The sequence below is a fragment of the Ceratotherium simum genome, chromosome 24 (assembly GCF_057802395.1).
Source record: "Ceratotherium simum simum isolate JZ-2026a chromosome 24, ASM5780239v1, whole genome shotgun sequence".
In the NCBI taxonomy this organism is placed as follows: domain Eukaryota; kingdom Metazoa; phylum Chordata; class Mammalia; order Perissodactyla; family Rhinocerotidae; genus Ceratotherium; species Ceratotherium simum.
The window spans coordinates 5,656,628-5,670,778 of NC_141923.1; the positions used below are offsets into that span (position 1 = coordinate 5,656,628).

Here is a 14,151-nt window from a genome sequence, read left to right on the forward strand (position 1 = left end):
GGGAGGGCAGAGAACACACAAAGGTTCAGGACCACGTGGTTCTGGCCACGTTCTTGGCCACGTGGGTGACAGAGAACCCCAAGGAGGTTGGGGGGGTCATCTGGGTGTGACTTTCCAGTCTGGGAGTTATCCTTCTCTCCCCTTCCAGATGTGATGAGGCCCACTGGCCCCCCATACTTGGCACGGAAGAGGGGCATCGCTGTTTCTGGCTGGACGGTGGGAGATGGAGCCCCACGCAGAGGTCAGTCTGAGCTGACTCTCCACAGAGGAACTTTGGGACTCTCGGTTTCCCAACTTGAGAGAAAGGCCTGCAGCTGTTCCCACCCCAAGTCGTCAGCAAATACCAGGGGGCCTGTGGTCGCCCCGGGGTCATTGACCGAGTGGCTGTGAGGTGCGTGGCACTCAGGGAGTGGCAGTATACACAAAGGCCCCACAGAGACTGCAGCAGGTGCCCACGCACCGCCAACCGCGGGACCACGGGCGGCGATGGTGAGTCCTGCTGAACCATGGCACAGCAATGTGAGGAGGGCGACCAGCAGACCGTTGCGCACCAGCCAGGTGACCTGGCCTCTCGCAGACCCACAAAAGGTTCCTCATCGCTGATTTGGAGCCTATAGCATTTAAATTACCCTATTTTCAAAGCCACCGAGCAGCGCAGGCATGCGTTGTCACGTCCCAAAGTCCCCTTTCCATATTCTCAGAGGATAAGCATGTCCAGCAAGAAGTACCCAAGAGGCTTCAGGCGGTCTTGGGGTGAACCCTGCAGGTGCCAGCCTCCTCTGGGACTCACAGACCCTAAAGCCCATTCCTCTGTCCTTGGGGCTGAGCAGGAGAAGGGAGAAGGGCAGCCTCAGCCTCACCCCTCCCCCATCGCAGACACAGTCATTTGCAAATTAACAAGACCAGGCTGGGGGCCTGAAAACTCCAACTGGAGAGTTCTGCCCCTTCTTAAAGGAACAGAGCAACCCCAGCTAGGAGCAGCCTGAGACCAAAGACCACCACACCTGGGGGGAGGTTCGTGTCCAGTCACTTCCTGGGCTAAGTGGCAACCCCCTCGCTCCAGGATGGGGGAAGGAGCCCACAGATCCCGGAGGCTGTGTGGGTTCCATGCTGTCCCCCGGAGCCTGGGAAGGGGCGGGCAGTCCACCCAGCACCACAGTGAGGCAGGATCTTTGGGGGTGCCTGGGGAACCAGCACAGGCCTCCTCTTACAATTTATTGTGATTTGGGGGATCGCAATATGGTCCTGTATTCTTGTTTTTACCCCCAAATCCTGCCCACCAGAACTTCACTTTTACAGATGCCTCAGCTGAGATTCCAGGAGGCCCAGACACTTGCCCAAATTCTCAGCTCTGATTTAGCAACACTCAGAGCAGGGCTAGCCTGCGGACAGCCAGGCTTCTCCCCTCATTCCTCCCGAGGAAGTCGCCGGCCTGAGAAGGAGATGCCAGGAGATAAGGAGGCCTGGGAATCGCGTGGGACGCTGGGGCCCACCGTACCGGGTCCTGCAGGATAGTATCTCCTGGCGTCACTGGCAGCAGGCCAATGTCAGTGGTCAAATGTCAAAAGGAAAAGGGCACCATTCAGCTAGCTGGGGCACTTCCTGTGCTTGCTGTGTGCGTAGGACCAGAGGCCCGCTCGACCTGGGTCACGACTGAGGCTGCAGAGAGCCACGGGTAGTGGGGCAATTCAGGGACAGAGAATTCTTCCCGGTGTGACTTCTTCACCAGGAGAGACACGAGTGTTGTGAAAACCTCATCCCAATGAGAGAGGAATTTCGGGGGCCGCAGAACTCCTTCCTGGTGAACCCTGGTGCTCCCCCTGGCCAGCCTCTCTGTCTCCTGACAGTCTTTTCCTTCCGGAAAAGTAGGACCCAGAGCTCTGCCCAGTGCTGGGGAACAAGAATGGCTCCTCCTCAGAATAATGCAGGACTTAAGCCTTGCACCTCTGGGTCTAGGAAACAGTTGAGATTCATCTCACAGGGATGGAGTGGTGTGAGTGTACGCGCGTGTGTACGTGTGTTGGGGTGAGAGTGAGGCTGGCTGCAGCACATAACACAGCTCTAGCTTGTGCCTGCGGGAGCATGACACCCAGCGTGTCACTGACAGGACCGCCAGGCCTCCACCACCTCTGCTCAAACAATCCAGGGGACTGAAGTCCGCCTAGGAGTGGGAGCAGAGGCTGCGCCACCATCAGACTCCACCATCCCCCACCAGGGCTGGCAATTCACTGGTAACCAAGAGCCTTGGGGGAGGGTCGACTGAGAGTCACGTCTCAATTCCTCTTAAAATGCAGAGTTTCAGTTGGGGGAGGTGCAGAACAAGGGCCTGGAGCAATTTTGCTGCAGCCTTTCAGCAAATACTTGAGACCCGGCACAAAGTTGCCCGAGGACCATAGATAACCCGCGGAACCGAGACTCGTGGAGACCCATGAAATCACGAACCATAACAAATTGAGGTGAATCACAGTGAACTGTGCTGCAGAGAAATGCATCTAGGCAGAGAAGGGCCGGGAAGCCAGGGGGTCAGGGCAGACCAGTGTGGCAATTATAGCGCTTTAGGATTACGTTGCGGTGGACCGCGGGCAACTGGCGGACCAGGGGCAATTGTGGACCGCGGGCATGGCGGACTACGGGCAGTTGTGGACCTCGGGCAACTGGCGGACCCCAGCCCGGCAAGTGCAGTCTCCTCTCACAGACCTGCAAACTCTTGGCAACCCTTGATTTCAGTCTGGGGCATGAATATCGTGCTGGCTCCCAAGCCACCCTGCAGCCCACCGTCAGGACAGCCTGTGCTCTCTTTGCTCAAAGGGTGGAACTATAGGTGCCAAAACTCCTCAGACCCCAAAACTCAGTAACTCGGACCCCAGTCCTGAAAGAGAAGGGTGCCACAGATCTCATTCTCGGGACAGATCAGGGCAGCCCCTCTCTGCTCAGGCCGCCGCAGGGGAGAGCCATTTGCAAAACTGCAGGACCAGGTGGGGGGCCGCCCCACCCTGGAGTTTGGGAGAGGAGTTGATCTTTTCAACCCTAGCCAGTCTTTCTCTTCTTAAAGGAACAGGGTGTCCTCAGGCGGGCTGTGTAAGGAGCAGCTCTAAGGATGAAATTCACTGAGTTCCTCTTAGCGGGGAGGTCAGTTGCCGTGCTTCTTGTCCTCTCCCTCACCCCACGCGAGATGGCCACAGCATGGACACAAGACATCTAGGAGCAGCCCAGGCAATGCCATTATGTTTACACCATCCTCCCCAGATGCAGAGAGAAGCCAGTGTGGTTGGCCACATCCCCTCTGTGGATCAGGAATTTTTGTGGTTCCTGAGGGGGTTTGTTTGGGCACACTCATACAATTCACAGTGTTTTCAGGAACTATACCATGACACTTATTCATTTATTCAATACAACAATGCTAGGAAATGGGTCTTTTGTCCTCCAGTTTGGGAGAATCCCAAACTGGCTCCTCTCACTCAGCAGGTGGGGACCAGGACCACACAAACCATAAAGGAAAAGAATTGGGACTATGGATGGGCTCTAAGCAAGAGAACTGGATCTTTAGGACCCCTTGAACAGTTTCCCTAAGTTAGGGTGCAAGCCTGAAGCACTTTCCATTGCAGAATTTCAGCAAGTCCTCGAGAGGGTGCACAAACTTGCCCTGGGACCACTGGGGTTGGCGTGATGATATGCAGGCACCTCGCAATGAGAACCCGCATACCTGAGAATCACAGAGACCTGGGAAGTCGCAGACCAGGGTAAATGTTGGGGAAACACAGTGAGCTGTGCTGCAGAGAACTAGCTCCAAGCAAAGAAGGCTGGGAAGCCCAGGGGGTCGGGACAAACCCAGTGTGGCCATTACAGCGCTGTAGGATGACTACAGCGGACCGCGGGCAACTGGCGGACCTCGGGCAACTGGCAGACCGCTGGCAATCGGCGGACCGCGGGCAACTGGCGGACCTCGGGCAACTGGCGGACCCCAGCCCAACAGTAGGTTGTGCCCTTTGCCCAAAGGGGTAGCTAATGGTCTTGGGGTGAAGCTGTAGGTGCCAAACCTCTCCAGAGACCCCAAACTCAATTCCTTGGACCCCAGGACTCAAAGTGGAGAAGTAAGCAGCAGACCGGCCTCCGGTGGAGAGAGTAATTTGCAAAACAGTAAAAGGAGTGCAGAGTCTCCTCCGGAATTCAGTTGGCTTTTGAGTTTCCTTTTCTTAAAGGAACAGGACATCCCCAACAGGCTTTAAGGAGCTGCTCTAAGGGAGAAATTTACCAATGTCACCCTAGGCCAGAGATGCACAGAGCAGACCCTAGGCATTTTGGTGCGACTGGAAACCAGTCCCCTCGACCTGGGGAATGGTCACTTGCCACCCCAAGTGTCAGAGATTTGAGCAAATGCCAGTGAATCCTGGCAAATCATGGTGAACTGTGGGCACAAACCACAGTCTGGTGGGGTAGGGCGAGGAGACCAGAGGAACCACAGCGAACCTCAGCCTGTGTGCAGGGTTACAGTGCTGGGTGCTGGTGGACCCTGGGCCACGGGCCACTGGCGAACCACAGCCCATGGGAAGTTGCCTCTCACGGGCCGGCAAACTTTGCAATCTCTATTTAGGGCCTGGGGCATGAAAATCCTCTTCACTTCCTAACCACTAGCAGCCCAGTCCTGCACCCGGGCTGAGTGCTCTCGAGGTCTGGGGAACTCTGCAGGTGCCAAACCTCATCAGGAATACCAAAGTTCAATTCTACAGCCCCCAGGGTTGAAAAAAGGGGAGTTGTGCTGTCTTTGACCAAGAGGTGAATCTGTTCTCATTCTTTGGGGGCACTTTGCCCATCCCAGTACTCTGGCTTCAGGCAGACAGAGCCATTTACCAAGCAGCACACTTTACCAAGTGCAGAATACAGGAATACAGTAATTCTTTGGGTGGTGTGGTCTTTTCCAACCCAGCAGGTCTTCTCAAAGGAGTAGAGTATCTCCAGGCAGTTTAAAGGAGCCGTTTAAGATTGAAATGACCGAGTTCAGCCTGGGAGTGGGCGGTGCACGTATTCATGGTGCTCTCTCCCTTAAGGGGACCCACAGAGTGGGATCCACACATTTTTGTAGTGACACTGACTAAGTCATTCTAGCTAAATAATCCTTTTCTCCTGTCTGGGGAGAGGCCAGTGCGATGTTCCTCCCTCCCTCCCTCCCTACACTCCACTCTGTGTATCAGAGATTTCGGGGGTCCTCAGGGGGGTCTGGTTCCTGCACACTCTTACAACATATAGTGCTTTATTGGGCTGTACATTTATTTAACACACAGACCTAAGAAATGGGTCTTCCAGTCTCCAGTTTTATAGAATCCCAAACTGGTCCCTCTATTGCATGGGGAAGGCTGGGCTATACAAACCCAGGGGAAAGGGTTGAACGTCACAGCCAGGATCTCCTCTGCAGACGGTTTCAGGGCATTGGCCTGGAGCAATTTCCAGGCCCCGCTCCCTGCCACTTAGCAAATGCGTGGGGCACCGTGCAGCTGCTAGGATGGCAGTGGTAGTGCCATAGAGGGCGCGGGACTCCCATGCAGGAACCGCGGCACGTGGCCGTGCAAGGTCACAGGGCCCCCCATGGACAGCGAGAGCATGGGTACTGGAGCACAGCCAGTGATGGGAACCAGGTGACCATGGCACCACAAATGCAGGACAATGCATGCCAGACCAGTGCGGCCAGTGCCCACGGCCCAGGGACCAGGCGTACCGCGGCACGCGGCGGCAAACCGCGGCAAGGCCAGGTTGAGCCACTTCTCGCAATCTTCCTAATGACGGAAGCTGCTGCTTGGGATCCTGGGGCCTTCAGTGCATCTTATCCCCAGTGCCACCAGGCAGCCTCCCACACATTTGGGCATCAAGACCCCTCTGTTTGCTCAAAGGGTAAGCGTAGTGGGCAAGAAGCACCCAAGTGGCGTCGGGTAGCCTTGGCGTGGCCCCTGTATGTACCTACGGCCCGATTCCCCAGTCCTGGGGCTTCGCATGTCTCCAGTCCTACCCCCACCCTCCCCAACCCCCATCAGACATTTTCTATTGAGCACGACCAGGTAGGGGCCAGAAAACTTGAATTCTGTTTGTCGGAAGCTCCAGCCAGTACTCCTGAGTTCTTCCCCTTCTTAAAGGAGCAGCAGGGAGCAGCCCCTCGGACAAAAGACCGCAATCCCCTGGGGGCGTTTAATTCCATTCACTTCCTGGGCTAAGCCCCCGCCCTCGCCGCAGGCTGGGACAGGGGCCGCCGGATCTCCGGGCTGAGAGCTGGGCAGGTTCCGCCTGCCTCCTGGGGCCCGGGGCGGGCAGCCCTGCTCCAGCTCCAGCGCCACTCTAAGAAGGGCTCTTCAGGGACCCTGGGTGCCTGGTTTCTGCCTCCTTGTCAATTTGCTGTGATCTCAGGGGTCTTTACTTGGCATTTGTTTCGTTGAATCTCATGGCAGTCCCTGGAGGGGTGTTTTCTGTTGTTCAACGTTACAGATGTCTAAACCAGGAAAGTGAGGGCACTGATTTCCTGCGCTGACAGCGCTAAGGCTGTATCCCAATTTCGTGACTGCCCCAGGCCTGTGTGCTGCCGAGGAGGTGAAGTTGGGGGCACAGAATCCCCGGCACAGGACCCTGGAGAAAAGACCAGGGAGGGCAGTGGTGAGCAGCAGCTCAGGGACTAATGTCGCAGTGGTGGGCTCAGGGGACACAAGTCCTGGTTGGAGACGGGAGCCTGGTGGGGGGGAACGTGGCAGGTCTGGAGGGGCTGAATCTTCTAAAAAGGATTGCACCTCTTAAGTGCTTTGTGACTACACTTCAACTCAAAGACAAGTGCGCCATCAGGATGCGAGGCCTCCCGGGAGAGAATCTGTCATGTGGAGGATGCCGGTAGCCAGGATTTGGTGAGTGACAAGCTTAGGGGAGCAACGCGCTCCCCATGGACAACTGAGGCAAAGGAGCCTGATGGCAGAAGGGCCGTCCTTTCTCCTGCACAGTCAGAAAGCTCCGGAAAGCCGTGCTGATGTTCCCTGGAGCCTCATTCCATTTAATTCTCCAAACAGCCCAATCAGGGAACTGTCATAATATTTTAACCTTTAAGACAATTACAAGAATAATTCTTGTTTCTTGTTACCAGAAAAAAAAAAAGACAAGAACAAACAACACAAAACAAAAGCCGAAGGACGCAGTGGTGTGTGACCACGAGAAGTGCGATTCCGTACCCCCATTCTAACCGTCCCCCAGCCTGCTCCCCTGCGGCACCCCCGGTCCACTGGGACGGGGATGGGAAGGTGGTCTTGGAGGGCAGAGCTTCTTCTCCATAGAGCTCCATGTCACCACTGGAGGGTCAGGGGAAACACTCAGTTTTAGGGTGCCCCTCCCACTCTTTTATGCAGGTCCAGGGGTTTCCTCATGTCCCGAGAGGATGATTGGGGAGGGCGCTGACAGATACAGCGAACCCCTTTGTGTTTTGTGGAGGCGGTTATTCCTCCCAGATCAGCTCTGCTGAGGAGAAGGCAGATTTCAGAGTTTGGGGTGGAGGGCAAACCCCGAAATGCTGGGGAGAGGGAGGGACACTGCTGACCGGGAGATGCAACTCCCTTCTAACTCAGGTTCACTGTCCCTTCCGCCCACAATCCTCTCCCTCCAGAAATGCAAAGAGAAGGATGACTACTTGATGGGCCCTCCTGGGTCTGAAACGAAATGGAGTGGTTCCCCGGGGTGCCAGCTTTTGCCTCACAATGTCCAGGGAGCAGGTTTGCAGACTCCCTTTTAACAGAGGAGGCAGTGGGAGGCAGCTGTGTTAAGTGGAAGCCATTCTGCTGAGCAAAGATACAAGGCCTGGGGGCATCTCACTCTATGCCCTACTCCTCAGCCAGGTGTCCGGTGTTGGAAGAGGCCTAGAAAAAAAGAGACTTCATCTTCCTCCCTGGGCTCACATCTCACCTCTCCCTCTCCTTCACTCTCTCCTCCGCCCCCACCCCAGACCCATAGCTTCCCAGGTCTCCTCTCCACCCAGGAGGGCAGGGCAGGGCCCCAGACAGCTCCAGACCCGACTTCCTGCCCCTCTTCCACCCCCTGGGCTCTGCTATGAGGGGAGACTCAATGGGGAAGCCGGCCGGAGGGCTGCGCCCTGTCAGATCTCATTAGGGACCCGGGCGCCTTGCCTTCCAATGAGGACCAGGAGGCCATTTGCCCAGGGCCGTTTTGAGAGCTGGGCCCCAGCACGGCCCCAAGCTTTCCTTGAGTCTCTGGGGGAAGTTTGGCAACCACAGGCCAACGGCTGCAATCTGTCTGCCCCAACAGGCAGGCAGACGCCCGTTGTGCCCGGCCTGAGAACACTCTAATTTCCCAGCGCGGCGTTTCTGCTGGAGCCCAGATGGTGGCGGCCGAGGCGGGACTTCCGGCGCTGGATGGAGGGCGGAGGCTGCACCGGATGCCCGGCTCCCAGGATTACCTTCTGGACAGCGCACCCCAGTGGTCCAGGGGACCCGGCCACCCCAAAAAGGGCTTGAAGGTAAGTAGGGCCGGGGAGGGGGAGAAGGGTGGCGGGACTCCTTGAAGGATGACTTGGGGCTGGCTCTGTGCTAGGCCCTGAGCAAACTGCCAAGAATAGGACATGCTTTCCAAGGGCCCAGAACTTTCATGCTGGGAACCTCTTTCTTCTGACCTTCTTCAGCAACAGAGATCTGGACATGTCTGCCTCTCAAATGGAATGCTGAGGTGAGAGTCAGTGCCCAGGGATTAAGGTTGGCCCCGGGCAGCAGGGACTGGACACGGGAACACAATCCCTGACACTCAGTTGTGTGACCCACAGACATCGCTGGCCCAACATCCTCGGAGAATAAAAGAAAGAGGCAATGGAGGGAACACTCGTGGGGTGCTGCGTATGTGTAGGGTAGGAGCAGGCCCTGAGGCAGGTGTCAGAAGGAAGAGCCCCCAACCACAGGGTGCCAGCGCAGAGGGCACCCAGGGGCAGCCCAGGGGCTGCTGAGTGGACACACCTGGCCCAGGCCCTGTGCTCAGGACAGAGCTTGGGGCTTACTGGGGATACATCCTCTCCCCATCCCATCCCATGTCATTTCTTGCCTGGGTTAGGGACTTCCCCAGCCCTACGCCAACTCAGAAGGACGGGGGCCAGCCCATGTTGATACTCTGTCCCCAGGCCAGGCACCATGCCCAGCAGTGGGCTGGAGACAAGCCCTGGATGGAATCATCCCCCTTGCAATAGCTGTACAATCTTAATTTCCAGTTTGTGAGCATCATCAGCCGTGTCCGTAAGCAAGTTGGACATTGGAGGAGTTTACAGTGTGAAAGTAGCTGCAAAGCAGGGGCCCCCGCTGGCCCTAGGGATGGAGAGGGATGCTTACCCGTCCACACCTGGGGGAGAGAGCAAGGGGGTTCTGGAATCAGCAAACTCCTCTGTTTTCTCATTTGTCAGAGGCTCCAGGGACAGCCTTACATCCAGCCTAGGGCAATCCAGAAGTTTCCTTTCCCACTGAGACACCCTCTGCCAGTAGGGTGCTCTGGGGGTAGGTTCCCTATGAGACTTTCGGAGCATTTTCAGACAAAATTGAATCTAAAAGTGATGTGGGTGGAAGATGCACATATATACTTACCTATTGGTATTTCTGGGAACTTCTGTGTCATATAACACCTGCAGCAGCCTCCTCCCGACCCTCTCTCACCCTGAGAGCCCCCACTGAGACACTGCCCCAGAGGCAGTAGAAGGCACTCAGGGCCTCACCGTCCCATCCTCCAGTGAACCCACACCTAGCCAGCCATGCTCGCCCGAGGCAGGGCAGGCACATGGCAGGGTCCAGAGTTCCCAGTCCTGCCATATCATTCCTGAGGGCAAGGAAGGCTCTTCCAAGTCTAATGCTCCAGAAGTTTCTTTCCCACTGAAAGCCTGAAGATGTGTTTAACTCCATCCCAGTGGCACCCAAGAAGATGAGATTTGGAGCATTATTTCTTAACTTTATTAAGGTAGACTTGACATGCAATAAATTGCACATATTTAAATTGTACAAAGTAATAAGTTTTAACTTATGTACACAACCGTGAAACCATCAACACAATCAAGATAGTGAATGTATTCATCACCTCCCAAAATTTGCAATTTCTCCCTGCCACGCTCCTCTGCCCAAGAGCACGCCTCTGCATCAGGGCAACACATCTGCTTTTTGCCTCTGTAGATTCGTTTGAATTTTATAGGGTTTTATAGAGATGGAATCGTATGCTATGTACTCTTTTTAGCCTGGCGTCTCTCATTCAGAATAATTATTTTGAGACTCACCCTTGTTGTTGCCTCTATGAACAGTCCACTCCTTTTTATTGCTGAGTGGTATTCCGTTGTAGGGATATATCACGATTTGTTCATCTATTTACCTATTAATGGATACCTGGATTGTTTCCAGTTTGAGGCAATTATAAAAAAGCTACTATGAACATTCATGTGCAAATCTTTGTGTGGACACATGCTTTTACTTCTCGTGGATGATACATACATAGAAGTGGAATGACTGTGGTGCATGTCTGTCACTTAAAAAAAAAATTCTAAATTGTTTTCCAAAGTTTGTACATTCCCTTCAGCTATGTACTACAATTCCCGTTTCTCCCTAAAACTTGATATGGTTAGTCTTTATAATTTTTGCCATTTTAATAGTTGTGTGTATTCTCTCATCATGGTTTTAACTGGCACTTTCCTAATAAATAATGACATTGAACAGATTTTTGTGTACTTATTTTTTATCCATGTATCTTCTTTGGTGAAGTGTATACTCTCATATTTTGCCTATTTTTTGAATTGTTTGTTTTCTTACTATTAAGCTTTGAGAGTTTTTATATATTCTGATGCAAGTTCTTTTTCGAATATATGCTTTGCAAATATTTTCTCCCAGTCTGTGGCATAGAAGTAGTTTTGAGGGGCCAGCCTGGTGGCATAGTGGTTAAGTTTGCACGCTCCACTTTGGTGGCTTGGGGTTTGCAGGTTAGAATCCCAGGTGCAGACCTACACGCCGCTCATCGAGCCATGCTGTGGTGGCAACCCATATGCAAAGTAGAGGAAGATTGGCATAGATGTTAGCTCAGGGCGAATCTTCCTCACCAAAAAAAGAAAAAGTGTTTTTGGAAGAGAAGTTTTTAATTTTGATGAAGTCCAGTTTATCAATTTGTTCTTTTATGGTGTTGTAACTAAGAAATCTTAAACCAAGCTCACAAAGATTTTTTTCCTATGTATTCTTTTCAAAGTTGTATAGTTTTAGGTTTTACATTTGGGTCTATGTTGCATTTTGTATTTGTTGTGCAGTGTGGACTAGAGGGTTTGTGCATATGGATATCTCATTGTTCCAGCACCGTTTGTTGAAAAAACTATCCTTTCTTCACTGAACTGCCTTTGCCCATTTGTCAAAAATCAGGACTCCATCTATGTGTGGTCTGTTTCTGGATTCTCTATTCTGTTCCATGGGTTTATTTTGTCTCTCTTTTTTACCAATGCCGCACTGTTTTCATTACTATAGCTTCATAATAAGCCTTGAAATCAGCAGTTTTAGCCTACCCACTTGATTCTTGTTTTTCAGAGTTGCTTTGGCTGTTGGAGGTCTTCTACATTACCACGTGAGTTTTAGAATCAGCTTAGAATGAATTTATCAATGACTATTTTTAAAAATCCTGCCGGGATTTTGATTGAGATTATGTTGTTCTACTGCTTAATTTGGGGAGAAATGATGTCTTCACATTGAGTCTTCCAACCCATGAACAAGATCTATCCCTACACTTACTAACATCTTTAATTTCTCTCAACAGTTTTGTAGTTTTCATTGCACAGGTCTTTCACATCTTTATCAGACTTATCCGTAAGTACTTAATATATTTTGATGTTGTTGTAAATGGCATTTCTATTTCAATTTCTGATTATTTGTTTCTAGTGTATATAAAAACAATTGATTTTCATATTGATCTTGTAATCTGTAATCTTGCTAAACTCACTTATTTTTTTATTTTTATTTTTTGAGGAAGATCAGCCCTGAGCTAACATCTGCCAATACTCCTCTTTTTGCTGCGGAAGACTGGTCCTGCACTAACATCTGTGCCCATCTTCCTCCACTTTATATGGGACGCTGCCACAGCATGGCCTGACAAGAGGTGCATCGGTACGCGCCCGGGGTCTGAACCCTGGCCGCCAGCAGCGGAGTGAGCGCACTTAACCGCTATGCCACGGGGCCGGCCCCTAAACTCACTTACTAATTCTAGCAGCTTCATTGTACTAGATTCCATGAGATTTCCAACATAGATGATCATGCCATCTGCAGATAAAGACAGTTTTACTTTTTCCTTTCCAATCTGAATGCCTTTTCTTTCTTTCTTTCTTTTTTGTTTTTCAAATAGCGAGACTAGAACCCCCAGTACAATGTTCAGTATAAATGGTGAGAACAGACATCCTTGTCTTGTTACTGTTCTCAGGGGAAAAGCATTCAATCTTTCACCATTAACTACGACATTAGCTGTAGGATTTTTGTAGACGCATTTTGTCACATTGAGCAAGTTCTGTTCTATTCCTAGTTTTTATCACAAATGGATGTTTAATTTGATTAAATGCTTTTCCTGTGTCTATTAAGATGTTCTAATGGTTTTTCTTTTTTTAGTGCGTTAATGTAGTGAATTACGTTGATTGATTTTCAAATGTTAAACCAGTCCTACATTCCTGGAATAAACTCCATTTGGTCATGAATATTTTCCCTTTTATATATTTATTGTTTGATTCAGTTTGCTAAAATTTTGCTTAGGATTTTTGCATCTATGTTAATGAGGGATATTGGTCTATAGTTTTCTTTTCCTGTAATATCTTTATCTGATTTTGGTATCAGGTTAACGCTAGCTTCATAGGATAAGTTAGGATGTATTCCTTCCTCTTGAATTCTCTAAAGTGTTTGTGTAGAATTTATTATTTCTTCCTTAAATGTTTGGTGGAATTCTCTGGTGAAGCCATAGGGACCTGAGGTTTTCTGAGGTGGGAACATTTTTAACTACAAATTCCATTTCTTTAATATATATACAGCTAATTAGATTATCCATTTCTTCTTGGGTGAGCTTTCATAGTTTGTTTCTTATAAAGAATTTTTCCATATAAGTTGCAGAATTTATAGGCACAGAATTGTCCGTAATATTCCCTTATTATCCTATTAATACCTGAAGATGTATAGTGATGTCACCTCTCTCATTCCCAATATTGGTAATTTGTATTTTCTCTCTTTTCTTCCTAGTCAGCCTGGCTACAGGGTTATCAATTTTTCTGATCTTCTAAAGAATCAGCTTTTGATTTCATTGAGTTTCTCTATCACTTTTCTGTTTTATCGTTCACTGATTTCTATTTTGATCTTAATTACTTCTTCTGCTCTGCTTACTGTGAGTTTAATTTGCTATTCTTTTTCTAGCTTATTAATTTGAAAATGGAGGTCATTGACTTGAGACCTTTCTTGTTTTTAATACAGGCATTTGGTGCTATAAATTCCCACCGTAGTACAGTTTGAGAAGCACCCCACTAATCCTGATACACTGTATTTTAATTTTCATTCCGTCCAAAATACTTTCTACTTTCCCGTTTTATTTCTCTTTGACTCATGAGTTATTTAGAAATGTGTTACTTCATTTCCAAGCGCTCAGGAATTTCCCAGAGATCTTTCTGTAATTGATTTCTAATTTATTCCACTGTGGTCAGAGAATGTACTTTGTATGACTTGTATCCTTTTAAATATGCTGATACTTGTTTTATGGCCCAGAATGTGATCTATCTTTATAAATGTTCCATGTACACTTGAAAGGAATATGTATTCTGCAGTTGTTGGGTGGAGTGTTCTATAAATGTTAGTTATGTCAAGTTGGCTGATGGTGCTGTTAAGTCTACTATATCCCTACTGATTTTCTGCCTCTTATCTTTCTGCCTACTAATTCTTCTATCAATTACTGCGAAGGCGATATTGAAATATCCAACTACACTTGGCAGATTTGGCTATTTCCCTTTGCAGTTCTCTTAGTCTTTGTTTCACGTGTTTTGAAGCTCTGTTATTACGTGCATAAATGTTTGGGATTGCTTTGTCCTCTTGATTAACTAGTCCATTATCGTTATCGAATGAACTCTTCTTAGCCCTGGTGATAGTCTTGGCTCTGAGATCTACTTGTCTG

At 50.3% G+C, this 14,151-nt stretch overlaps 1 long non-coding RNA gene across 5 annotated transcripts; it reads left to right on the forward strand.

Annotated features, from left to right (window-relative positions):
- The first annotated feature begins 6,277 nt into the window (after window positions 1-6,277).
- Window positions 6,278-12,700, forward strand: LOC147913871 (uncharacterized). Of its 5 annotated transcripts, none has more exons than XR_015556107.1 (5): window positions 6,278-6,875; window positions 8,278-8,488; window positions 11,550-11,586; window positions 11,776-11,825; window positions 11,985-12,700. It is a non-coding gene; the product is annotated as an uncharacterized LOC147913871 (long non-coding RNA). The 5 variants fall into 5 exon arrangements; XR_015556106.1 differs by having other exon boundaries at window positions 11,989-12,700; XR_015556110.1 differs by having other exon boundaries at window positions 6,282-6,875; window positions 8,327-8,488; window positions 11,989-12,700.
- The last annotated feature ends 1,451 nt before the right edge of the window (window positions 12,701-14,151 follow it).